The sequence below is a fragment of the Rhipicephalus microplus genome, chromosome 2 (genome assembly GCF_043290135.1).
Source record: "Rhipicephalus microplus isolate Deutch F79 chromosome 2, USDA_Rmic, whole genome shotgun sequence".
Classification (NCBI taxonomy): domain Eukaryota; kingdom Metazoa; phylum Arthropoda; class Arachnida; order Ixodida; family Ixodidae; genus Rhipicephalus; species Rhipicephalus microplus.
The window spans coordinates 215,775,602-215,801,787 of record NC_134701.1 but is presented as its reverse complement, the minus strand read 5'-3'; the positions used below and the strand labels follow the sequence as shown (position 1 = coordinate 215,801,787).

Sequence of the window (26,186 nt, the reverse complement as noted above, 5' to 3'; positions counted from 1 at the left end):
GAATGTCAATAAAGCTCCAATGAACATATCATGATAGAAAATATTGTATTAAACAATGAGTGAAAATGGCTGATAGGGCGAGTTGCTGATTTACGATTACTTGAAAAACGAGCTCGCAACGTGGTTGATGTGCAGGCCCCAAAATCACCATATGATAATGAGAGACGCCATAGTGGAGGGCTCAAGATATTTTGACCCCTTGGGGTTCTGTAATGCGCACTGAAATTTAAGCACACGGGCCTACAGCATTTTCACCTCCATCGAAAATTCAGCCGTTGCAGCCGAGATTCGATCCCGTGATTTGTAGGTCAGCAGCCAAGTATCTTCGGCGCGGGGCAAGTGCATAACGTAGACAAGGACTGAGTAATGACAAGGACAAGCGCCTATCCTTGTCTCATTTACTGCGTACGTTACGCGCTCGTATTTCAGGTAAAATGTAAACGATATCACGTTAAGGTAAATTACTAACCGCCAGAAAGAAAGGTTTGTACGATTGATTATATGTGGGGTTTAACGTCCCAAAATCATCCTATGTTTATTAGCGACGACGTAGAGGAGGGTCCTGAAATATAGACCACCTGGGGTTCTTTAACGTGCGCCCAAATTTGAGCACATACCAGGAACAAAGGAAAAACAATCTAAAGCAAGAACCATTTCAAGAGCTTCTAGTTTCTCGTTGTTTCTTTTTTTTTACTAGTTGGTTTTGCGAATATGTTCTTGTTCTGTTAAATCCAATTCGGTGCATTCATCTATGTTTCGTAAAATAAAATCAACAGGACTTGATTTAGATGATTAACGTTATATATATATATATATATATATATATATATATATATATATATATTATATATATATATATATATATATATATATATATATATATATATATATATATATATATAATTGTCAAGATTCATCTTTTTTCAATCCACTTAAGATGACATTACTATCTTGTGTGGATTCTGAGCGCAGCTTTGTTTTGGGACAAGGTTGACTGTGTTTGAAATCCTGGCTTTCCACAAAGTATCGACTACGCCATAAATTATACTTTTTTTTTCAAGTGATACAGCATCCACTGCACGATTGTTATTAAGTCTACAGATAAGCGAGGCATTCGCTACACATCTGTAATGCATTATGTACGCTTTGTTCATGCTCAATGTGGCTAGTGACTGCGGAGAATTATGACTGACAACTCTGCAATGAGTGGCAAGCATTGCAATGCGTGGGAAGCGTTGTGTGATGACTGGTTGTTACTTTACACTTCTGGCGCGCTATACTACATATGCAAATGCAATGCCGTAGCCGACATGTTGCCTGTGCAGGGTCTTTTCCCCTTTTGCTTGCAAATGCGTATCAAGCCCCAACTTCATGAAATGGTACAACGTTCGAATGTCATGCACATGCCCTGGTTGAAACCCGATGTGGCCCTGCGTAGTTTTCATCATTTTATTTTTTTCATATTTATCGGTCACTTTTCAAAGTCTATCAGTTACATCAGTTACGGCGAAGGCATCGACGACACTGCCTAACGCCGGAATGGACGCCTAAGAGTAGCGCTTTACGAATAAACACAACTATGGAGGAATAACGAACGCCGATGGTCAAGTTTGTTGAAACATTGTGCGGCGGAAAACGTATATGCTGAAGCGGACGGTACGAAACGGCGCTGCATGTACAGTGAAGATAGGAAGACACGCGAACAGAACAGCGTCAACGTTCTCTGCTGTCTCCCATTTCTTTTCAAGTAGTTTCAGCCTAGGTTGTAAAAAAAAGCAACTGGAGTCATTTCTGATGCAGCCAGAAACCAGTATAGCATCTTTTTTTTACTGCCGCTAACAAATGAAAACGATAACCCCTGCTCTCTACGTTTCTTTTAATCTCCCCTGTATACATATAGTTAACAATATGCTAATATTACTGGTGAAAACAAAGCTTTTTTTCAGATATTACCCTTCAGTGTGTGAGGTATACCCTTGAGCCATTATTGTGCACAAGTCATTTGCCTCCGCTGTTCGATAGAGTTGTTGAAGAATGAATGAGGATGTTTGCGTTGACAACGACTTCAAAATAATAGTGAACAAACACTTATCATGACAAATATTTAGAAAAAAAATGGCAGCATATCCACGGGGTGAATGATGGAGAGTGGGGCGAAGCATCCGTCCGTCCATTCGTTCTTGCTTCCGTCCGTTCATGCGTCTGTCTGTGTGACCGTTCCTGCGTGCATCCGCCCGTCCGTGCGTGCGTCTGTTCATGCGTCCGCACGTTCATCCGTGCGTCTGTTCCTGCGTTCGTCCATGCATCCGCCACTGCGTCCGTTCAAGCGTCCATCCGTCCATGCAGCCATCTGTACGTCCATACAAGCATCTGTCTGTGTGCCCGTTCGTCCATCAAGTCAACACTCCAAGTACCATCATCTCGTATCTCGTCATCATATATTCCGCATATAGAAGCACCGCCATTCGGTTGACATTCCAAGGAATAAACGAGAGGTGGCACATGCACACTTTTTTACGGCTTGCGCTTCGTGTCTACTTCCCACCTTTAACCACCTCGAGTTCATGGTTTATACTAGTTCACTGTATCCATGACACTGCGGCCCAACGCTCGGTAAACCTTTCTAAAACCAAAGAGGTTACGCATAGCGAGTATAGCGTAGCAACCCTTTCTTGTCAGATAGCGCTCAATGTAGATGTCAATGGCTGCTGATAGGGAATGAAGGACAGGAGAATATGGCTTTCAGTTAACGCGCATGCCGCCAATTTTTATTGTTCAACAACGCAGAGAAGAAATCTTCCACCGGCACCACCTTGCAGGTCAAAATGTAAGACATGTTACGCACTACTACGACGGACGCACGGGTGTCACATTAAGATGCTTCGCCCCTAAAATCTACTTCACAAACAACAGTGTGTTAGGATTGTGATGTTACGGGTTTGATGAAGCAGATGCACCAAAGGGTGCGGGTCCGCGCCATAAGGCGACATAAGGCCGCTGCTGCGATGTCGTGAGACCGTGTGCTGTTTGCGAGCTTTGAAGTGCTTTACCGTGTGGTAATTCTTCATCACGGCCTAATTGCATCAATAAACCGCATCAACAAGCCTGTTCGCATATGGTGGAGGTTTCAGGTTTCGCCTAGAAAGAAATTTCCTGTTGTGTGAAGAGGGGTGATGTTGAACATATGCTCTGTTTTTCTAACTACGTCTCTGTTCGTTTATTTATTTAAAGCAAGACAGCATAGTGCTATAAGCTTGTATTTTTTAGTGGCGAAGTTTTTTAGGGCCAAGCTTTCTTGGCGTTTGTCACGCTCCACTAAACTAAAACCGATACTGAACACCTGCACAATAGAAAAGAAATGCAGTCGTCAGAGAAACTGATTTTATGTGTACATCAATCAAGTATATAACAGCACACTACATGATCAACTGAGCCGTCTGTCTGTCCATCCGTCGGTGTACGCGTCTATTTGTCCGTCCATCCACATGGCCGTCTATCCATTCGTCCGTGTGTCCAGTCATTCGTGAGTCCTTTATACTAGCCGTTGACAAAAACGTAGACATTAGGAGCATCGAACGCGTTATTCGAAGGTCGTAGGTTCGATTCCTGCTCACGGCTGGTTATTTTCTCCCACTTTTCTTTCTTCTCATTTACATTCCATTGATTCTAATAACTTTCCCTATACATTTCTTGGCATTACTGTCTGGTAGATCTCAAAAATATTATATATATATGTATGTATATACTGTAGGCCCGTGTGCTCAGATTTGGGTGCACGTTAAAGAACCCCAGGTGGTCTAAATTTCCGGAGCCCTCCACTACGGCGTCTCTCATAATCATATAGTGGTTTTGGGACGTTAAACCCCACATATCAATCAATGTATGTATATACATATATATATATATATATATATATATATATATATATATATATATATATATATATATATAAATATATATATATATATATATAAGAGAAAGAAGTGTATACCTAAGGGCTCGTTTTTCCGCGTTTCTGACACAATGTGAATGAGATCTAACAGACAGTAATGCCAACGAATGTACAGGGGAAGTTATTAGAACCAATGGAATGTAAATAAGAAAGAAAAGTGGGTAAAAAAATAACCAGCCGTGAGCAGGAATCGAACCTACGACCTTCGAATAACGCGTTCGATGCTCTAACCACTGAGCTACCACAGCTTTTTTTTTTCTTTATTGCACTGAGCTACCACAGCGGCCTTCCCTCCATTGACTTTTTTGGGATTTATATGTGAACTTAGAAGTAGAAGTGTCAGTCAGCGCCATCTATAAGCCAAACGACGAGTGTGAAACACTCTTTTATGCGCATATGTGGTGTCACGTAGCACGTGAACCTATTACGAGCGGGCAGCTGATTAATAGTCCCTCGTATACAACCTAATGACACCAAGTCTGCTAGTACGAGACCCTCGTTAATGAATAAGGGAAAGAAGTGAATACCTAAGGGCTCGTTTTTCCTTGTTTTTGAAACAATATTAATGAGATCTAACAGCAAGTAATGCCAAGAAATGTACAGGGGAAGTTATTAGAACCAATGGAATGTAAATAAGAAACAAACGTGGGTGAAAAAATAACCAGCCGTGAGCAGGAATCGAACCTACAACCTTCGAATAACGCGTTCGATGCTCTAACCACTGAGCTACCACAGCGGCCTTCTCTACATCCACTTTTATATTGTTAAGGCGTTTACTAGCCGGCAACGAGCGATAATATGTAATGGCGACAGTCACAGCCAAGCACGGGCTCCCAGCGCGAGCGGCGTCCTTGTTGGGTAGCCCCACTAGAAGGTACTCAAGAGTTCGACCCATTTCAGCGTTCGGAGGCTTCGCTACAATTACCCCGGGGTCGAAGAGGGAGCCGCCTGGCGACCTAACAGCTGGTTACTATGAGCGGGTCATAATAAGCCTTCAGGCGCTCCACGTTGACGATGTCTCGCCCACGGCGGCGCATGTCCGAAGATTGTTCAACGGGTTCGATGAGATAGTTGACGGGTGAGGTGCGCTCGATGACACGGTAGGGGCCTTCGTATTTTGGACGTAGCTTGGAAGAGGGGCCAGCTGCAGATGTCGGGATCGAGAGCCATACAAGCGCACCAGGAAGGAACGTGGGCTCAGAAGTGGTGGAGCCATCACGAATACTCTTCTGCCGCTCTTGCTCTTGCGTTGTAAAAGTCTTGGCAAGCTCGCGACACTCTTGAGCAAGCCTGGCTGTCTCGGAAATCGGTGTACACTCAGATGGATCCGGCGTGTACGGGAGTATCGTGTCCATGGTGTGCGACGGGTGCCTTCCGTACAGCAAGTAGAAAGGTGAAAAACCAGTCGTGCTCTGAGGGGCGGTGTTGTAGGCGTAGGTGACGAAGGGCAGTATATTATCCCAATTAGTGTGGTTGGCAGCGACGTACATAGAAAGCATGTCGCCGAGGGTGCGGTTAAAGCGTTCGGTGAGGCCATTCGTCTGTGGGTGGTAAGCAGTAGTTTTGCGGTGGACAGAATGGCACTCCGTCAGAATGGCTTCGACGACTTCCGACAAGAAGACACGGCCTCGATCGCTGAGAAGCTCTTGGGGTGGTCCGTGGCGCAGTATAAATCGATGCAGCAGGAAGGACGCAACATCGCGCGCAGTGGCCGCAGGGAGAGCGGCGGTTTCGGCGTATCGCGTTAAATGATCAACGGCAACGATGGCCCAGCGGTTACCAGCCGACGTCAGAGGAAGTGGTCCGTACAAATCGATACCTACGCGCCCAAAGGGACGGTCAGGGCAAGGTAACGGTTGCAGACCGGCGTGCGACATGTGGACTGACGGTTTACGGCGTTGGCAAGTGAGGCAAGAGCGAACGAACTGCTGCACATAGCGGTACATGCCGCGCCAAAAGTAGCGTTGTCGAATGCGATGGTAGGTCTTGAATACCCCAGAGTGCGCGCATTGCGGATCTGAATGGAAGGATTCACATATTTCTGACCGCAGACTGCGGGGTATCACGAGTAACCACTGCCGGCCGTCGGCGTCGTAATTGCGTCGGTGTAGAAGGCCGTCACGGATGGTGAAATGGCGAGCTTGACGACGCAAGGCACGCGTGGATGGCGTTGCGGATGGATCAGAGAGCATGTCGATGAGCGTGCCGATCCAATTATCCTTTCGCTGTTCGGTAGCGATGATGTCAACATCAATGGCAGAAACAGCAGCCGTGGATACTGAGCAGAGCACATCACCTTCAGGCAGAGGGGAGCGCGAGAGGGCGTCGGCGTCAGCATGCTGGCGTCCGTTGCGGTACAGCACGCGGATGTCGTAGTCTTGTAAGCGAAGAGCCCAACGGGCGAGACGGCCTGAGGGATCCTTCAATGAAGAAAGCCAGCATAGTGCATGATGGTCGGTGACGACATCGAATGGGCGACCATACAAATAAGGTCGAAACTTTGTAAGAGCCCAGACGATCGCCAGGCACTCTTTCTCCGTGACGGTGTAGTTTTTGTCGGCTGTCGTGAGCGTACGGCTTGCATATGCTACGACATATTCAGGGAATCCGGGTTTTCGCTGCGCCAGGACAGCGCCGAGGCCTACGCCGCTGGCGTCTGTGTGCACCTCCGTTGGCGTCTGTGTGCACCTCCGTTGGGGCTGTAGGGTCGTAGTGGCGTAGAATGGGAGGCGACGTCAACAAATGGCGGAGCTTCGCGAACGCGTCGTCGCACTCGGATGACCATGAATTGAAGGGCCCGTTACTTCCAAGGAGCTTCGTCAGCGGTGATATGATCGTGGCAAAATTTCGTATGAAGCGTCGGAAGTAGGAGCACAGGCCCACGAAACTACGCAGTTCTTTGACAGATGCAGGTTTGGGGAATTCGGCCACGGCCTGAAGCTTGGCATGATCAGGAAGAATGCCGTCTTTGGACACGACGTACCCCAGTATGGTGAGTTGCCGTGCTGCAAAGCGGCACTTTTTCAGATTTAGTTGCAAGCCGGCATTGCTCACACGTGCGAAAACTTCTTTCAGACGTTGGAGATGCGTGGAGAAATCCGGAGCAAAGACAATGACATCGTCGAGGTAACACAAGCACGTGTACCATTTCAAGTTGCGCAGAACGGTGTCCATCATGCGCTCAAAGGTCGCAGGTGCATTACATAGACCAAACGGCATGACGTTGAACTCGTACAAGCCGTCTGGCGTGATGAAGGCGGTCTTTGGTCGAGCGTCGTCAGCCAAGGGTACTTGCCAGTACCCCGAGCGCAGATCGAGAGAAGAAAAAAAATCGGCTCCATGAAGGCTGTCAATCGCGTCATCGATGCGTGGCAGTGGATAAACATCCTTGCGAGTGATCTTATTGAGCCGTCTGTAGTCCACACAGAACCGCACAGAACCGTCTTTCTTCGCAACAAGAACAACAGGAGACGCCCATGGACTGTCCGAGGACCGAATAACATCGCGTCGGAGCATATCGTCAACCTGATCATTAATTACTCGACGTTCAGCAGGCGACACGCGATATGGACGTTGCCGTAAAGGTGGATGGGCACCAGTGTCGATGCGATGCGTAACAACGGACGTGCGACCGAGAGAACTTCGCCCGACATCAAAAGAAGAACGATATTCTTGCAACAGGTCCAGAAGTTGGGAACGCTGTACGGCCGTAAGGTTGTCAGCGATGGAGGGGCCAAATACATCAGCAGATGACGAATCAGAAGTGGAAACAGCATTGATGGTACACGACCTGGGACCGCGCGTGTCATCGGGTACGTCCAGGACTTGTGCGTCGTCGACTGGTTCCACTCTGCCGAGACATTCCCCTCGAAGCAAGGTAACAGCATACGGGGACGGGTTGGTTACAAAAATAGCAGTGTTGCCCTGGTTGACCTGCACGGTCGCGAAAGGTACCAGCAACCCTCTCCTGCTGCAAGCGCGGTCAGATGGCGAAACAAGTCCAATGGTGTCGGAGAGACCAGCGCAGTAGACAGACACAGCCGTCGTCGAGTTTGGAGGCACTGTTGTATCGTCTTTCGTTAGAATCTTGCTCAGTGTCGGGGGACTGTCTTCTGGCGTCAAATGCGAGAAGGGTGAGAGCTCAATTTCGGCGGCGGCACAATGGATGACGGCGTCATGGCGGGAGAGAAAGTCCCACCCCAGGATGACGTCATGAGAGCATGCCTGAATGACGATGAACTGGGCGACATACAGAACGTCCTGGATGACAACGCGAGCTGTGCACCCTGCTGTAGGATAAATGCGGTGCAAACTTGCAGTACGGAGGGATAACCCAGAAAGTGGCGTCGTCACTTTTCGAAGTAAGCGGCAGAGTTTTTCGTCCATAACTGATACGGCAGCTCCAGTGTCAATAAGCGCCGATGCACAAACACCGTCCACAAACACGTCAATGACATTCGAGGGGCTGCTCTGAGGGCTTTCACATTGCGATAGCGTCGCAGTCCTTGCCTCGGGGACTGCGACGACTAGTTTTCCCGCTCATGAGCTGCCGCACTTGGCCGCATGGGGGACAGGGAACGACGTCGTGGAGACGGCGATCGTCGAGATGGACCTGGGCGAGATCGAGGTGGCATAGACGGCGGTTCTTCGCGATAAGGACGGCTGAGTTGGCCAGCAACAGGTGAAGAAATTGGAGCCGGCTGTACGCGATGGCAATAACGGGCCACGTGACCGGCGTAACCGCACGCAAAGCAGATGGGCCGGTTGTCGGGTGTGCGCCATCTGTTCACCGGGGTAGGTCTCACCCACGTCGCAAGGGCTGATGGACGGAACGGTGGCTGCATGGTGGACTGAAGCTGACGCTGAGGGGTTACGTCAACATACGTAGCGGGAACACCCGCTGCAAAGGACGGAGGTCGAGCGGCAGCTTCGGCGTAAGTCAGAGGGGCGGTTGCTGGAACGACTTGGGGCGGCCTGGCGACCACTTGCGCGTAACTCAGGGGCGCAGGAGCCGGAGGCTGTGGGGGGTGGTACGCAGGCATTACCTCCGCTATTTCCTGTTCAATCGCTCGACGGATGGGAGGGAGAAGGGTAGTACGCGATTGTTGAACAGTCGGTTGGTGGGCGAAGGGCAGGAGCGAGAACTGACGTGCGATTTCCTCACGGATGAAGGACTTTAGTTCTGCCATCAACGCCACTTGGTCACAACTGGCCTCCAAGCCAGCAAGCGTTGCAGCTCGTGGTGGGGAGCGTCGGGTCATCGAACGCTGCCGGCGGAGCTCCTCGTAGCTCTGGCACAGTGTGATGACCTCAGCCACTGTGCCGGGGTTTTTGGCGAGCAGCATCGTGAAGGCATCATCGTCAATGCCTTTCATGATGTTCCGGATCTTTTCAGACTCAGACATGGTGGGATTAGATTTGTTGGATAGGTCCAGGACGTCTTCAATATAGCTCGTGAATGACTCACCAGCCTCCTGAGCACGTTCACGCAAGCGCTGCTCGGCTTGCAGCTTGCGAACAGCAGGGCGGCCGAAGACGTTGATGATTGCGGTCTTGAAATCGGACCAGGTGGCAAAATCGGACGCGTGGTTGTTATACCACAAACTGGCAACACCCGTAAGGTAGAATACCAAGTTGGTCAGCTTGCCGTCCTCGTCCCATTTGTTGGGGACGCTCACGCGCTCGTAAATAGCGAGCCAGTCCTCCACGTCAGTGCCATCAGCGCCAGTGAAGATGGGTGGATTGCGGATTCTGGGGACACCGGGACAAGGGGGTGGCATTGGAGGAGGCGTTTGCTGAGAAGCGTCGTGGTACATAGTAGATGGCAGGGTACGTGATCGTAGCTCCAAAGGCATAGACAGGGATCGCAGCACTCTCCACCAAATTGTTAAGGCGTTTACTAGCCGGCAACGAGCGAGAATATGTAATGGCGACAGTCACAGCCAAGCACGGGCTCCCAGCGCGAGCGGCGTCCTTGTTGGGTAGCCCCACTAGAAGGTACTCAGGAGTTCGACCCATTTCAGCGTTCGGAAGCTTCGCTACAATATATATATATATATATATATATATATCTATATATATATATATATACATATATATATATATATATATATATATATATATATATATATATATATATTTTTTAGTATACACTATGAACTCGAGGTGGTTAAAGGTGGAATGCAGATACGAAGCGCAAGACGTAAGAAAGTAAAGCCGAATTCTCCTGTCTCTCATTTCCTGTTAGCAGCCATTGGCATGTACATTGAGCACTATCTGACAGGAAAAGGTTGCTACGTTATACTCGCTGGGCGTAACCTCCTTGGTTTTAGAAAGGTTTAGCGAGCGTTTGGCCGCAGTGCCATGAATACAGTGAACTAGTATATACCGTGAACTCGAGGTGGTTAAAGGTGGGAAGTAGACACGAAGCGCAAGCCGTAAGAAAGTGTGCGTGTGCCCCCTCTCGTTTAATCCTTGGAATGTCCGCTGAATGGCGATGCTTCTATATGGGGAATATATGATGAAAAAATGCGAGATAGTGGTACTTGGAGCATTGAATAGATGGACGAACGGACACACAGACAGATGCATGGATGGACGCATGAAGGGACGCAGGGGCGGATGCATGGACGAACACAGGGACGGACGCACGAACAGACGCACGCATGGTTGAGCGGAGGGACGCATGGATGGGCGGATGGATGCATGGACAGTCACACAGACGGACGCATGTACGGATGGAAGCAAGAACGAATGGACGGACGAATGCTTTGCCCCACTCTCCATAATTCACTCCGTGGATATGCTGCCAATTTTTAAGCTAATAAACTAGCCAAAATATAACTACGATTCTTATTGACTGGGGGGCCTGTAGCCTGCGCAGCACTGAAGGGAACTTCTGAAACAGAGTATAGAGAATGAAAAGAACTAGAGATGTTCGCAGTCTCAATGAAGTAATCACCATAAACCCGGTCAAACATTACGCCGCCGTCGCTAAAGCATCAGCCTCATTAGCATCAAATGACTAGCTATTAATTTCAAAAGAAAGTGCAATAAGAAAAAAAGAAAGAAAACAGGCCATTTTGTTGCGGGCATACGCTAATGTGTCTGCTTCTTGCACTGAGCGAGCATGCATTCCATCGCGCTGCTATCTGTGCGCCCAGACGGAACGGAATGAGCTAAGCTGAGAATGTGCGTCTTTGCGATGCTCATTCAGTCGCGTATGTAAACTCGCTGCCAAACGGACGTGCGGAGAATAATCTTCTGTGCGTTTGCTTTGAATCAAACTTACGGGGAGTGTTCGTTCTGTAATTTTGTTGTGTGCCACGACGACGGACTGTGGCTTCTTAGAAAACGAGGCCAATGATTATAGCAGCTCGCTCGACTGTAATGGTGCATGCTGATTGGAAGGGTGATGATAACAAGGGACAAAGCGCACCTGACCGAAGGATATGGAATGTGTCGGCAGAAAGGAAGTAACGTGAAATACATATGGTGGTCATTAAGACGCGATAAATCGGAAACAGATTAAAGGAAGGCAAGATTACATTCAACATAATGACTGGAAAGACAAAGTGCAATAAAATATCATACGATGCTGCCGATGTCTTTATTTGCGTTTGCTTAGCACCTTGCTGTGCAAAAAATAGCATTTCCTTTTTTCTCTCGCTTGCTATCTCATACGTACAACATTATTTTGATGACACGTGAAGCGTGCCGCTGATGTGTGCAAGGAATAATGACTTTACTACGGAAACATTTGATCGAGTACAAAAACAAACGTGCAAACGTCCTTTTTACTACATATCTGCTACATATTGTTGTCAATATAAATTCCTTTCATATTTTGTTTTCATTCTGTAAATAATGTGTAATTAAGTTATTGCGCATTGTGAAAGTAATTGCGAAAGTTTAAACTCTCAGTCTAGCATATGTGCTTTGAATGAACAAAGAGCCGGTTTTCCAGAAGCTGAATTTCGATCGTGGCAGAATCGAACAGTCTTTGTGGAATGTACACTTATTGCGACAAAAACCAAGAAAAAAACCCGTAGGCGAACAAACATAATCCGGCATTCAGCCCTATGGCTTGCCTCTTAATCCAATTAAGGTCCTGCTGCAATATAAAAAAAAAACGTCGATGCAAATAAATGAATATACATAGTTTCGTTCCGCAATGAGTTAAGCAGGTATAGCATGGTATCCCAATCACGTAAAATGAGCATTGGATCTGGAGCATTCGATAAAATGTTTGAAGCATTCACCATCCATGTTTCTGCATTCGAACATTTCCTACGAGAGCTATCTGACGAGTTTTACGAAAAATTGCAACCGTCCTTAATGTTTGATTCTTGCGTTCTCTATAACAAATAAACAGAAGTGCTCAGCAGCGAATGCGAGTTAACTTTAAATATTCTCCTCCTAGACTTTCGCATTATGAATTCATGGGTGAATATTTTATGGCTTGTTTATTGATCATGTTCATCGATGTGATTTCCTTAATTTCTTTTACAAAGTTTGATATTGTTTCTTGTTCGCGCAGAAAATAAGTACCACTGTTTTTTTTATTTTATCTTCCCTTTTGTTTGGAATCCGCCGAAGCGACTTGATTAGATTAAGAAAAAACTTTGCCATTTCGAATGGCTTCTTTTTTGTTATACTTTCCGAGATAATGAAGGGAATTATACAAGAATTCTTTTTTCATGCCTGCAGTATACGACGCCAAAGCTAAATAAAAAGAAGGAAGTAGATAGACTCCAGTGTTCTTTGTTTTCTTCACATGATATTGGCTTTTACTGTTCAAATTCTCCTTTCGCCAGATTCTTACCCAGCCACTGCGTGGTGCAAAGCTTGTAATGCGATGTAGACGTGTATATTCAGACAGGCGCCAGCTAAATTTTAATACAATTTGCGCTCCTATAAGACCTTGCGGTCCATACCCACCGCGCTGCTGGTGTGTTAGAAGAAACGAGCGCGTTGGTAATGGCCTCGCAAGGCCTTCGTTCCGACCCATTTTCACTTCCTTTCGCCGCGCTGGGCTTGGTGTGCACTGCTTATTACTTTACTCTATAGAACGTGGCAGCGTCCGATTTGAAAATAAAAAGAGGAATGCCATTACTAGAATATTCGCGCGTGAAAGGGGCCGTTGAATAGTGTTGTGATGGCGTGACCAAGTTGAAGCTTATAATAGGTAAATGTGCGGAATGATAGATTACCGTCGACACATCCTCTCAACTAAAAACAAGGATAGGTGAAGTTTAAAACTTTGAATGCCAGTGCAGTGCAGTGCATCGAGCGCAAGTGACTCTGCAACAATAAAGGGCCCCTCAGCACCCCACGTTTAAAGACGAGGGGGGTGATTTTCTCCTCTAACTCATTCACAAGATGCCTCCTTCTCTCCTCTTAGTTCTTGAATGCACGTGAACAATATCAGCACTAAGCGCTAGAGCCTATCAGGATTTGGCGCTTCGCAGCTGCACGCTATTATCGCCGCTTGCGCAGTTGTAAAGACAGAAAATGAAGTTTAATCGGTTGATTGTGCACGACATTAATGCGAGACAGAGAAGAACGGATGGGTGGCTGCATGGCAAGCAGTGCAGGAGACAAATCACATGTGATATTTCGCGTATATCAATGAGTCGAGAGCATGTACAATGTAGACGTCATGAGAACAGCTGTCTGCGTCACAGTAGTGCGCCAAAAAGAACGAGAACTATCGGGAAAGAATATTGCGCTCTTTTTTGTATTTTGGGAGCTTGGTGAGTGGCCCTTCAAATGAGATTACTGGAAGAGGGCAGGGGGACGCATGCGAAATATAAATACGGGCTTCGAAGACCGCACGTCTGTGCCTGGTTTACATTGTCACATACCGAAAGTCGCTTTGAAGTGAGAGGGTGGCGAAAACTATATAACGCCATCAAGCCCACGCCTAATGTAAAATTTTCTTAAAATGTAGCAGTGTAATGATATTTGAGGGAATTGTATAGCTGAGGAGGAGGAAGAAAATGTCAGTGACGTTGCAGTGTTGTCATATATATTAGCTTCAATTTTAGGAACTAGCTGAGATAGTAAATACACCTTTTTCGACTCAGAATAGTACCCCCTATTATGCATAGCTTGCAAGTTACGTCAGTTCCTTTCTTTCTACTGCCATTGCTGAACACACGGAGCACATACGTCTGTGTGACAGCGCCGTGTTTACGTTAGCGTGGCGGATGGCTTGGCGCAGTCCGCCTGTTTTGATCATTTGCCTTGCGCGTGTGAAGAAGGAGAATCGTTCGGGACGATATGCAGCAACCGGCGATCTTCGGTGTCTGCAGTTTACGAGTCCGTGGTGTCGCACGTAATGGGTGAAGCAACTTTGCTGGAAGTTTGGATACATAACTCACCTGAAATAACGTTACGCCCGCACTCACGTGCGTTGCTCAGACCTCAGGGCCGTTTTGTTTATGCGCGTATAGAAATACTTCTCAGACAGCTTTTTGATGCAGTCGCACTTGTTGATTGATTTGTGGGGTTTAACGTCCCAAAACCACCATATGATTATGAGAGACGCCGTAGTGGAGGGCTCCGGAAATTTTGACCACCTGGGGTTCTTTAACGTGCACCCAAATCTGAGCACACGGGCCTCGACGTTTCCGCCTCCATCGGAAATGCAGCCGCCGCAGCCGGGATTTGAACCCGCGACCTGCGGGTCCAGGCGCACTTGTTAGTGATCCTCTTTGGCCAACTGCATGTGCCTGATTCAGGCCTTTTTTTATCGCATTTACATTACTCCTGGCGCGGCAATCAAATATCGCTCAAATCGTCATTGCGACGTGTAGTACGGAGTTGATTGGAGATGCGAGAACCACACAGTTTGACTCGTCCTCGTATGCCGTCATGGGCTCGGCGATGCAGTGTCACCAACTTTATATGTGGTGTAGCGAAGCGGAATGCTATAGTGGTTCAAAACGTACTACGATCTGATCTTAGTGACGAGCTGTGAGGTCTCCAGACTGCCCTCTTACCATTATCGGGAGCCGCTGTAGCAATAAAAAAACGCCAATGAGTCAAGATCTTCAATATCTGGCGCTTGCAGCACTTTTGCCCGCAGTCTGCGAACTACCCGCAAAGTTGGAAGCATCTCTGCAGTGCTAGTGGCATAGATATAGCAACAACAAAAAAATGGATCAAACGTGAAAGCTTGGCTTAACACAGTGGCTTAAAATAGTGTCGGTGTATACTAGTTGGTCAAAAGTTATGAGGAAAGGGAACCGCAAAAACACACGTGGCATATCTAGGCCTGTCATGATGCGATCTCGCGGTCTCCCTCCCTGCCCCGTTTATTTTTGCGGTCATCTATCTCGAAAATAATTCGCTGACTGGCCTGCATTCACAGTATTCCATGTCAAAATGTTTCGTCAATGTGATGCCAAAACCAAAAGGTTAAGAGCAAGCGTTCAATGTTTTCTTCACTTTAGCAAGAATCGAATATTCGTTCGTGAAGCATTACAATTGGAAAAAAGTAAATTTTTGTAAATTCCACTCTGAGCCCATGGTATTTAGTGCCGCTTGACTTCCTCTGGTGTTCTCTTTGCCGGGTTTCACTCCATAATTGTGAATCTGAATTTCATTATTAAAAGTAATGGTAACTTTGCCGGTACAACAATATATGGTCACGAATCGTTCCTTGCTTTCACAACGAAGCTATTTAAGCCAGCGCTAAGTATGCTTTGATGCTTACAAATGTGTGCGAAAAAAAAATGTTATCATCATGAAATGGGTTTGTGGCACGAAGTTGGGCAAATCGCCACCACTCACTGCTGATCCACTGAAAATAAAGAAGGCAAAATAAGGGCAAGAAACGCTGGTTAACATGTTCAGGCAGTCAATAAGCAGTAACTTAGACATAAACGAATGAAGCTTCAGAATTAACCCCGCTGTGCTGAAGCTTCCGTACACAGTGCTTCAGCGGCACGTATATCGAGAGAACACTTGGGAACGAGGGGCTGCGGCAAGAAGACCCTAATTGATTGATTGATATGTGGGGTTTAACGTCCCAAAACCACTATATGATTATGAGAGACGCCGTAGTGGAGGGCTCCGGAAATTTAGAGAAGACCCTAATGGGTTGGAACCCTACTCGAACGACAGCGTCCCCGTGGATATATTTGAGAGTTAGGGAGCGTTTGGTTTCAACGCGAGTTTCTGACTCTGGAATGTAGACATTCATGTTGTGTCTGTGACTCCCTGTGGTTTACCGCGAATCTCTCTGCTCTGAAAATAAACCAGGAAACAACCTAGCGTCATCAAGGTAACGCACAGCTTTAACCTAGAATAAGCAATCAAATTAGGCTTCCTCGTTGTCTACCTTCGTTCTTTTTAAGCCATGCGTTAAAGCGTTGCCATCTGCTTCTTATTTCGCTATTTTTTCTCATCTCTAAAAATGGCGAGTTCTAGGAAATTTCGAGCCACGCGAACATTATCAGAAGTCTAGAGCCACGTACAATTGAGAGTGCTAGTCCTCCTCGGTCTTCTCCTATTACGTTATCTTCGCGATTTCCATTGAGTTCCAAAACTTGTCGTTAAACAAGAGATTCTCCACAGTGTCTTGTCGGTATTGCATTTTATTACTTTTAGGCAGCATACACCCATACTACTTTTTTGTTGCATATAATTTACTTCAGTACGTAATTTCAGTGAACCGCTTTCTGTGAATATGTTATTAAGAAAATAAGAGATGTCTGATTAGTGTTAGATAACATCATCGTCTTATCATTACTATATAAGTGATGCGTTTTATTGATTAATGGCAAGTGTGTTTCGCCCAAAAATAAGAAAATCAGTAGCTACTATTCCAAAAGTAGCGCTTTGTACTGTCTTTTAAAATTAACGACTTGTAAATATAATTCAAGCTCAGAGAAAAGTACAGAAAAATAAAAATTCGCCAATAAAATTTGTTCGAGGGTAGTGTGCCGTTCCAGAAGTGTTTATTATGAAACAGCATTGAAAAAAATGAGAGTACATTCCTAAAGTCGCACGCTGTTGTTAATAGTAATAATAATATTCACAATTACGACATTATTCTACTAATACTTATGACATAAGTGACAAAAGTATTATTATTATTATTATTATTCATTGTGTATTTTCCATACTCCATCAATACCATGTTCTAATGTTAGGTTTACGCATTCATTGATTTTGGTGTTCTTTTTGGTCAAACGCTAAAATTTTCTGCGCGCACTACACATGCTGCCATGCGTGGCCTTTGTTATCTTGGCTGCGTTTGTAGAATTTTTCGATAATTCAGATCATCTACAGTCTTACAAAAAATCGTACACATTGGTCAACTTGAATATGCATCTGTTATCCCAAATGGCATAGCCAAATCTGGCAGCAGTGCCATTAAGCGAGTCCAGCAAATATTCATGGGCATTTACAATAATTGTTTCGCTAGAAATGACTCTGGATACCGTTCCAACACTTCCAGATTATTATTATTGCCATCACTTCACTTCAAATCGCGCTGAGTTATCATTCTTGTACGAACTAGTTCACAGAATGTTATCCTGCCCTTAACTTCTCAGTAATGTATTTATTTTTATCCCTCGTAAGATAGCCCCGCCGCGGTGGTCTAGTGGCTAAGGTACTCGGCTGCTGAACCGCAGGTCGCGGGTTCGAATCCCGGCGGCGGCGGCTGCATTTCCGATGGAGGCGAAAATGTTGTAGGCCCGTGTGCTCAGATTTGGGTGCACGTTAAAGAACCCCAGGTGGTCGAAATTTCTGGAGCCCTCCACTACGGCGTCTCTCATAATCATATGGTGGTTTTGGGACGTTAAACCCCACAAATCAATCAATCAAATCAATTCCTCGTAAGATATTAAGAGAGAATTGACCATTTTATTTTACCCGCAATCTTTTTTCAACACTGCACAGACTAGAAAGTACGTATAATGTTAAAACACAAGATATTAATGTTTTTAACAATCGACTGTGGTAGTTTTTATCTCAGCTCTGCTCTGTCTTAACATAGTTTTTCACAATGCACAGATTTTCCCTTTTCCCGTCTTTTAGGAAGGTTTCTACATAATGATGTATGTTCACCTTTATTTTTCACTTCCTTTTCATGACTCTCGTCTTGTCTTGTTAATCTTCCCATTTCGCGCTGATTTCTTTTTGCTTGTGTGTTTTCACACTTTAATTTTCTGAAGAGTGTCTCTATTTTATTGTTTATTTGTATTGCTTCATTTTTGCACTTGCCGGCACTAAGACCTTATGGTTGTTCTAGGGCACGTTAAATGAATGATTGATTGATTATTATATCATTGTTAGGTGGAGTTCTGCAAGCCGAAAGCACGGTATGATTATGACGTACTTCTTCGGAGAGTGCTCCGGAAATTGCGACGACGTGGGGTTTTTCTACGTCCAAATAAATTTAAGGGCACGGAAATCTAGAACTCCTCTCCTAAGTTCGACCGCCGTGATCGGGATCAAGCCCGTGACTTTAGGGGACTTTAGGAAGCAAAAACTAATCCTTTTTGAGTTTGGTGGTGAATTAATTGCTATAATTACCAAAAGCTTTGTCTTTTGATGCACATTATGTTAGAGTGCTATTTTTTTTCTTTCCAGGAGATTTTCTGAGACACTGCCATATATCAAAGCTTCGTTTTGTCTTCGAAGGAACGACCGGCTTAATTTGCATGAGGCTTGACAAAAGCGAATCTCCACTTGTTCTCTCTCTAAATGTGCTATTGATCAGTCTTTATTTTTGTTTTTTGCCATAATTTATCTCGTTTTCTGATTTCATCGTCCTGCTCTCATTAAAACAACTGCCCGTCCTATTACCCCTGCTTTAATGGCGGCGATCACCTTCCTTCCTTCCTCTTTTCCTCCATCTTTATTTTTCTTACTGCTTAAATTCAGACTTTTGTTTGTGAAAAGACAGTCGCGAAACCAATACTTGCAACTTCAATTCTTCTTGCAAATGAGTCTCTTGCATTCTGGGACGTCTTATATAGGAACTAATATAAATCATTTATGAAACTCCTCTTTGGGGACTTCTCTTTGCAGTTTTCAGCACTGCATTTTTCGCACCATGTTCTGTCTTTTTCATAATGTAATAGTGCCCACCTTCTTAACGATGTTGTACTGGCAGAAGGTTCTCATATGACTTCACGGGCACACGAGTGGCAGGAGGTGAACGAAGACATCTAATTTTTTAGAGGTTTATTTCAGTTTGGTGATGAAGGCTCTGATAAGCTTTCCAACACTAACTCATTTGATGCATATAGTTGGAGGTAAAGGAACATCACATGGCACAAAATTCGTAGTTTTTTTTTCATGCAAGGTATTTATTAGGCGAATATACTTTGTCCGACACCTTGTTTAATCGACCTATGCTATTTCTGCACACCCAAGCGCTGATGCGGCATTAAGACTTTTCTTTTGTGCTATATGGCGCAGGGGCCTTTAAAAGTACATCCTTAAGGTTCATAAGCACGACAGATCTAAAGCATTTTCTTGTGATGTACCCCATGCGTGCAACATACGGTGATACATAATCGTGAAAGCAAAGCCTATATTTTAGAACTGGCGTTACGTTTTTACTCGTTTTGGATATAGGTGTACATATGCTGTTGGAATCTCATTACTAAATACTTTTCAAAAGTTATCGTTATATTTATTTATTTGTATTTATCTAATTATACTGTCGATCTCATCAGGGATCAATTCAGGAAAGGCTTATTTCACTTGTTACGTAATAAAATACAAGCAGAAACATTAAATTGCACGTAAAGAAGATATTGGCAGTTACCAAGGTGAATAAAAAACTTAATAGTACAGCATGATGTATCCTAATACGAAAAAATAAAAAGGTTGTGAAAGATTCACATAGAAAAACAGTGGCAATGACGAGGGACAAGAGAAAGAAGGAGACTTGATTGATTTGTGGGGTTTAACGTCTCAAAACCACGATATGATTATGAGAGACGCCGTAGTGGAGGGCTCCGGAAATTTTGACCACCTGGGGTTCTTTAACGTGCACCCAAATCTGAGCACACGGGCCTACAACATTTCCGCCTCCATCGGAAATGCAGCCGCCGCAGCCGGGATTCGAACCCGCGCCCTGTGGGTCAGCAGCCGAGTACCTTAGCCACTAGACCACCGCGGCGGGGCAGAAAGAAGGAGACAGACAGCGGCCCTGACTTACAACAAGATTTATTTGCTATAACCGCACAATATATACTTGGGCAGCATCTGACAAAAAAAAGAGAAAAATTCAAAACAAAGAAAACAGAATCCACCTAACAACTACGTAATCATCGCCACAACGCACCATGAACAACACGTGTGCTAACGTTCTGAAGAAAATCTATTTCTTTCTGTGATAGCACAATCGAAGGCCTGCTGACACTTGCAAGAGGCATACAAGAAGGCAAATTGGAAGTAAAAATGCAATGCTGGAAAAGTGAAAATAAAACGAAGTGATAATGTCAATAAAATGGTCTGGTGTGTGTCCGGTAAAAAGAATTGTGTGTATACAACATAAAGAACAGAATATACATAAGTATGACTGAATATAAGTTTTGAAATAGGTCCTTTAAAACACAAAATTAGGTGACATATGGGGCAACCTATTCCCCACCCTTATTCTTCCTACTTAATGTCCTGGCCCTTACGAGAGTGAATTTTTGTGGACGCAGACCCTTAGCTGATATGTGTCTGAGACCCCCGCTATAACAGAATATGACAAAGGTTCAGACGCTGACAACGTGTGTGCACAAAACAGGCTGTGCATGTCCATCTCGCCTGACAAGATCTCTGGGAGCCATGAAACGCCATCAAAAATAAACATCTTTACAAGGATTCTGTTTCGCGGGAGACTCGAGCAGTCGTTTTGTTTTAGTGGAGGGCTAGAATATTCATAAACGTTTCTAAGATTTAGATATTGCGATGGCAAGTGATCAATTTATTGTAGTACTTTGATTACTGGAATCAAAGAATATTATTTGACATATTAAATAATGAGAACTGCAAAGAAAACCCAGAATCGCCAGATGTTAACTATACGTGTCTGGTACATTTAGTTCTAGCTGAACCGTTTCACATAAACCAAGTAGCCCCTTGTGCAAGAAGAAAAAAAAGTTCAGCACTTGCCCATCTTTAAACTGCATATATCTTGCTCCATATTAAAGAAGCAGTTAAAGAAGCAGTAGAGCACCTAGTACTTTAAATGGCTAGCGACGCAATCTTAGAGTGAAGCCAACGGGACGGCGTTACGCTCTCCCATAGTAAGAGTACCTCGTACTCTAAATCGTTACCCCCCTTTTTTTAAACAAAATCTGAAACATATATGTTGGCGCAACGTCTTTGGAACAAATATAAAGGAACACTAAAGAGAAAATATTGACTGCGAAGCATTTATTTTCGTAATATTAGTATCTATCTATCTATCTATCTATCTATCTATCTATCTATCTATCTATCTATCTATCTATCTATCTATCTATCTATCTATCTATCTATCTATCTATCTATCTATCTATCTATCTATCTATCTATCTATCTATCTATCTATCTATCTATCTATCTATCTATCTGCCTGCCTGCCTGCCTGCCTGCCTGCCTGCCTGCCTGCCTGCCTGCCTGCCTGCCTGCCTGCCTGCCTGCCTGCCTGCCGGCCTGTCTGTCTGTCTGTCTGCATAGGTCTGGGTGCTCTTACTATCACCCTCTTTGCCTTGGGTACACCAAAATTAGTACGGTAGGGTAAGATGGTTTGACAAACATGACTCGTGGATGGCATTGAACACTTTCCAAGAAACAGTGGCGCATATTTGCTTGCGGGTATGTGCCACTGCTATGCGGGTATGTGCCGCAACTGATAGACATTTTATATCTACCCAGGAGCGGCGAGAACAAACAGAGGAACCTTAATGCTTCAGCGTTAAAAAAAAAAAACTTCCATAGGCAGCATTGACGGGACGAATGCAAGCACTCTATGCCAGTCTCCCAGCAGGAATCATACCCTAGCATTCTGCATGGCAATGAAAAAAACCTGTAACACAAAGCCACAGGTCGAACGCTACATATCCGAACAAATTACCCATAATAAAATGGTATATTGCCACTGGTAAGACAGCGGATTCTGGGATTCACTTTTGAGGACTGTCCTCCACTTTATTTTCTCAATCTTTCTTGAACTGCCTAAAACTTCATGTCATTCAATTTACAATATATCAAGCAGAACTCATGTACCATACGGTTATTCACCAATACTATAATAATAGTTTGACCACTCCTTGCTAAGTGGATATGCATGGAATATTTTTCTCTTCGTGATTCCAGGAAAATTATTTTAACAGGGAATGCAGTACTTCTCTCACTGTACTGAAACCTTCTCTCAACTTCTCTCAATTGTACTGAAACCAAGAGAGAAGAAGCTTAGTCTTGGGACTGCGTACATTCATGGCCTGAAAAGCACCACGGGAAACTTCGTCATCATTCTAGATGCTGACCTCTCTCATCACGTAATTGATGTTTCTTTTTTTTCCCGAAAAACATATCACTATTCTGTTTGTACTACTAAAACCAAGGCTTATTGTACACTAGTGTTCAAGCATTTGAGAATAATTCCACAAAGCTAAGAAGTCAACATCAATTTTTTTTATTGTGCATAGTATGAAATAGTGAAATTCAAATAGAATTATGACAATTTTTCTGCTGCAAGCTCTTTTGGAATATAGAGCACCTCATTTATTTAAGTATGTGTATTTTCGGTTGCACAGTGGTGGCAGCGTCTAGCCTAATTGATGCATTAATGTGCCCACTTCACTATATTATCATAAAATGCAGTATTTATTTATTTTGTGTGTACCTGTTGTAATGAACCCAATGTATTTTAAGATTTTTTATGTGGATACATATTAGGTTACAATTTTCAAAGGTTGGTTGCTGGTCAGTTATTGAGCCTGATTTTTTGGACCTTCTCGTATAATTGAATGAACCCACACTACCATCATCTATTTATTTATATAGCCAAGTGCACCAAGTATCGGCTGTCATTATGTGATTACCTCATAAACAAACACCACTAATATTTCTACTGTCTCGGTGGCAGTTCTCGGTTCTGTAATGAAAGAGTGAAACATTGTTTGCAACATGTCTGCAGCATGCACTCCAGATTTTTAAATTAGCGGTAGATATGTCTTTACACTCATTCACAAGACAAGAGGACTGGACGGGTGCTTCCTGTTCTCTTGTCTTGTGAATGTGCATTTTTTACGATCAAAATGCATTGTCAAGTATGCACTATCTCGCCAAATTTCAAGTTTTTCTAAACCATCTCTCACATTGATTCATCATTTCTTAAATAAAAAAGCTTGCTATACCAGCTTATATGCTCTAAGTATAGTAAATATTTCGCAGGTTATCACTTGTGTCGTATAAAAATTTATTGTGAAGCAGAGTAGCGCCCGTCTGACAGAAACACAGATCTCGTGCACAGCAACAAGCACAGAAACTCATCGTCTCTCTCTTCTTCACTACACTTGCATTGTACCAAAAGTCGAATCCTGCTGCTACTCTACTAAACGTTGATAAATTTTAAAACGCAAAACATTTTTTACAGGTTATCACTTGCATTGTCCCAAAAATCGAGTCCTGCTACAACTAAGTGTTCCCACTTCCATTAAAAGTCAATTTCACCGCACATTTCACTGCAAGGGTGAAGTAATGAATGCGATAGCTGCAATTCGTAGCGGTGTACGAAGTAAGGCTGGCAGCTGGCTGTTTTGTGTCTGATCTCAGGATGCTGGTGTGATAGAATATGGCCATATTGAGATTGCACCAGCATTTTGGGATCGGATTCAAAACAGTTAACTGCACCGCAACAAATTGTTCCCGTCGCATTTATTACTTCACCGTTGCGGTGAATATGCTTCAGGTACTTTTTTTGCTGAGTCTCTTTACGTTGGGAGTGCCGCATGTAAAAGGGTGTATGAGCCGCCTGCTGATGGCTGCCAAGATAGCGAGATGACGCACGTGCCAGCAATGTAGCAACGATGCCTGTAAAATCCAAGTTCGCAGTTGCTGCTCGAGCGAACCCCTTCGCCTCAGGTGTTTTCATCAGTGTTGAAGCTAAGCGAGGCGTTTCCTTTCTGCTTGAGCATTCGGTGGTAGGTCTAACAGGTGGGGGGGGGGGGATTTATCGCACAGGTCCTACAAGTGACTGAAAGGGGCCCTCTTATTTGAACTTTGCTTCAACCACATTTGTCACCTCTGTTTGCATAGCATTACCCACTGGTTGAATGTGTGATGCTCGGTGGGGAATGTGATAAATTTGGACTTTATACATAAGAACATTACAGTGACCGCAACGACGAAATTTTGTCGAGACTTCGTATGATTGCTATCGCAATGAAATGGCATTTCTACAGGCCTCGTTTCAATTTTTAAAAATGATTGTGCAGGATGGTTGGGTCATCATGAATATGCCCATTTTTCTTATAATAGATGACATACTGACCTACCCCTTGTTTGTTAACAGGGGTAGGCACCATCGATATGGGTGCGGCTATTGTAGCATCTGTCCACGGGAGCGGCCACGTCAGCAGCACATGTAAGTGAGCTCTGCACATATCTGCCTATAACTTTAGCAATTTTGGTTCTAGGAGGGTCAGAGTGCTGTCTATTTGTTCGTGAAGATACAAGGAGTTGAACCGCTACAAATACTGCTATTACAAACGAGAATTTTAAATTTTAGGAGCGGAAAACAGTGTGAATCTGTGAAAACAACAACAGTCGGACGACGTGTTTTTTACGATCGCTTGTAGCTTCGTTAATATCCTACCGGGAAACTTCTTACTTATAAAGTTGAAAGTCTTTAGGGTAGACCTGACGCTACTGAAGTTTGATTAGGCTAGGTTTAATAGTTCCAGAGTTATTTCGTAACCAAAATTAAGCCTAATCACTAAAAAGATTAAATTGGTAATATCACCTCGCAAACGCATTTAAATTTTGTCCGCTTAATATAATAATAAACCGCACCCCATAGGCTACCAGGAGGCCCAATTCCGTACACTCTAGGCCCTTAATTAAGGTGGTAATCAGCAAAAAGCTCACTTCATTAAAACAAATTTTCAAAAGGAGCTACAAACGCCACTGAAAAATAGCTAATATCTTCTTTTAGAACACAACAGTCCGGTTTTTTCCGTGTAAAATTAATTTGATAGCTTAAGGTAACCGGACGATACAGAGTTAGAAAGAATATAACAAAAACCGCTAATAAACGTGTGGCGCCCGCGTCTTCCCTCGCTCAGAGGAGGAGGGTGGCTCACTGCTCGGGAGAAAGGTACGCCCGTCAGATCAAAGTCTTGAACCACGTGTTTTTTTTTCCCTTACAATCGCTTTTAACTTTGCTAATAACCTACCGGGAAACTTCTAACTCACACATGCAAAGCCCTAATTGTAGACCTGTCGCCGCTCAGGTTTCATCAGGACAGGAGTAATAGTACCAGAACTATTTCGTGACCAAATTTAGGCCTAATCACTAAAAAGATTAATTAGGTAACATCACCTCACAAACAATTTTAAATTTTGTCCGCTTAATATATTAATAAACAGCACCCCATAGGCTAATCGGAGGCTCAACTCCGTACTCTCTAGACCCTTAATTAAGCGGGTAATCAGCAGAAATCTCAGTTCATTAAAACATTTTTATAAAATAACCACAAAGTTGACTGATACACCACTGAAACCTACTTTTAGAACAAAACAATCCGGGTGCGGTGATGGCATAGTGGTTAGAGCACCCGCCTCGCATGCAAGAGGTCCGTGGCTCAAATCCCGGTGCCGCGCAGTTCCCAACCGAAAAAAAAAATCCGCGTGTTGAAGGAACTGCATTAAGAGGCCTGGGGTGCGGCCTCACCAGTAACCACCGCGGGGAACGCACTACCTCACCAGAGAAGGACTGGCCACCCTGGTGCAGTATCTGGCCACTACCTCCCACATGCATACGTCAAATAACTCACGGCCCTCAGTCCCCAGCAGCTGCGAAGCAACTGACCACGGCGGCGGTCAGATCTGCAACGCAGCAGAGGGTGCTAAGAATCTCTGGACTACAGGCCGCCTTTGGAACCTGAACTTGGCAACGTTTAACGCTAGAACCTTATCTAGTGAGGGAAGTCCAGCGGTACTATTCGATGAGCTAGAGGGTGTTAAATGGGATATAATAGGGCTCAGTGAGGTTAGGAGG

At 44.5% G+C, this 26,186-nt stretch overlaps 1 protein-coding gene and 1 long non-coding RNA gene across 3 annotated transcripts in view; one reads left to right on the top strand and one right to left on the bottom strand.

Moving 5' to 3' along the window:
• LOC142774843 (uncharacterized) overlaps nucleotides 1-24,552 on the top strand; it is a 374,795-nt gene extending 350,243 nt beyond the window's left edge. The window contains exon 4 of the long non-coding RNA XR_012886578.1: nucleotides 24,480-24,552. This is a non-coding gene — a long non-coding RNA (uncharacterized LOC142774843). The remainder of the gene's footprint in view (nucleotides 1-24,479) is intronic.
• The window catches only part of LOC119169567 (cell adhesion molecule Dscam1-like), a 219,747-nt gene that overhangs the window by 154,680 nt on the left and 38,881 nt on the right, over nucleotides 1-26,186 (bottom strand). The gene's annotated exons all lie outside the window — the stretch shown is intronic.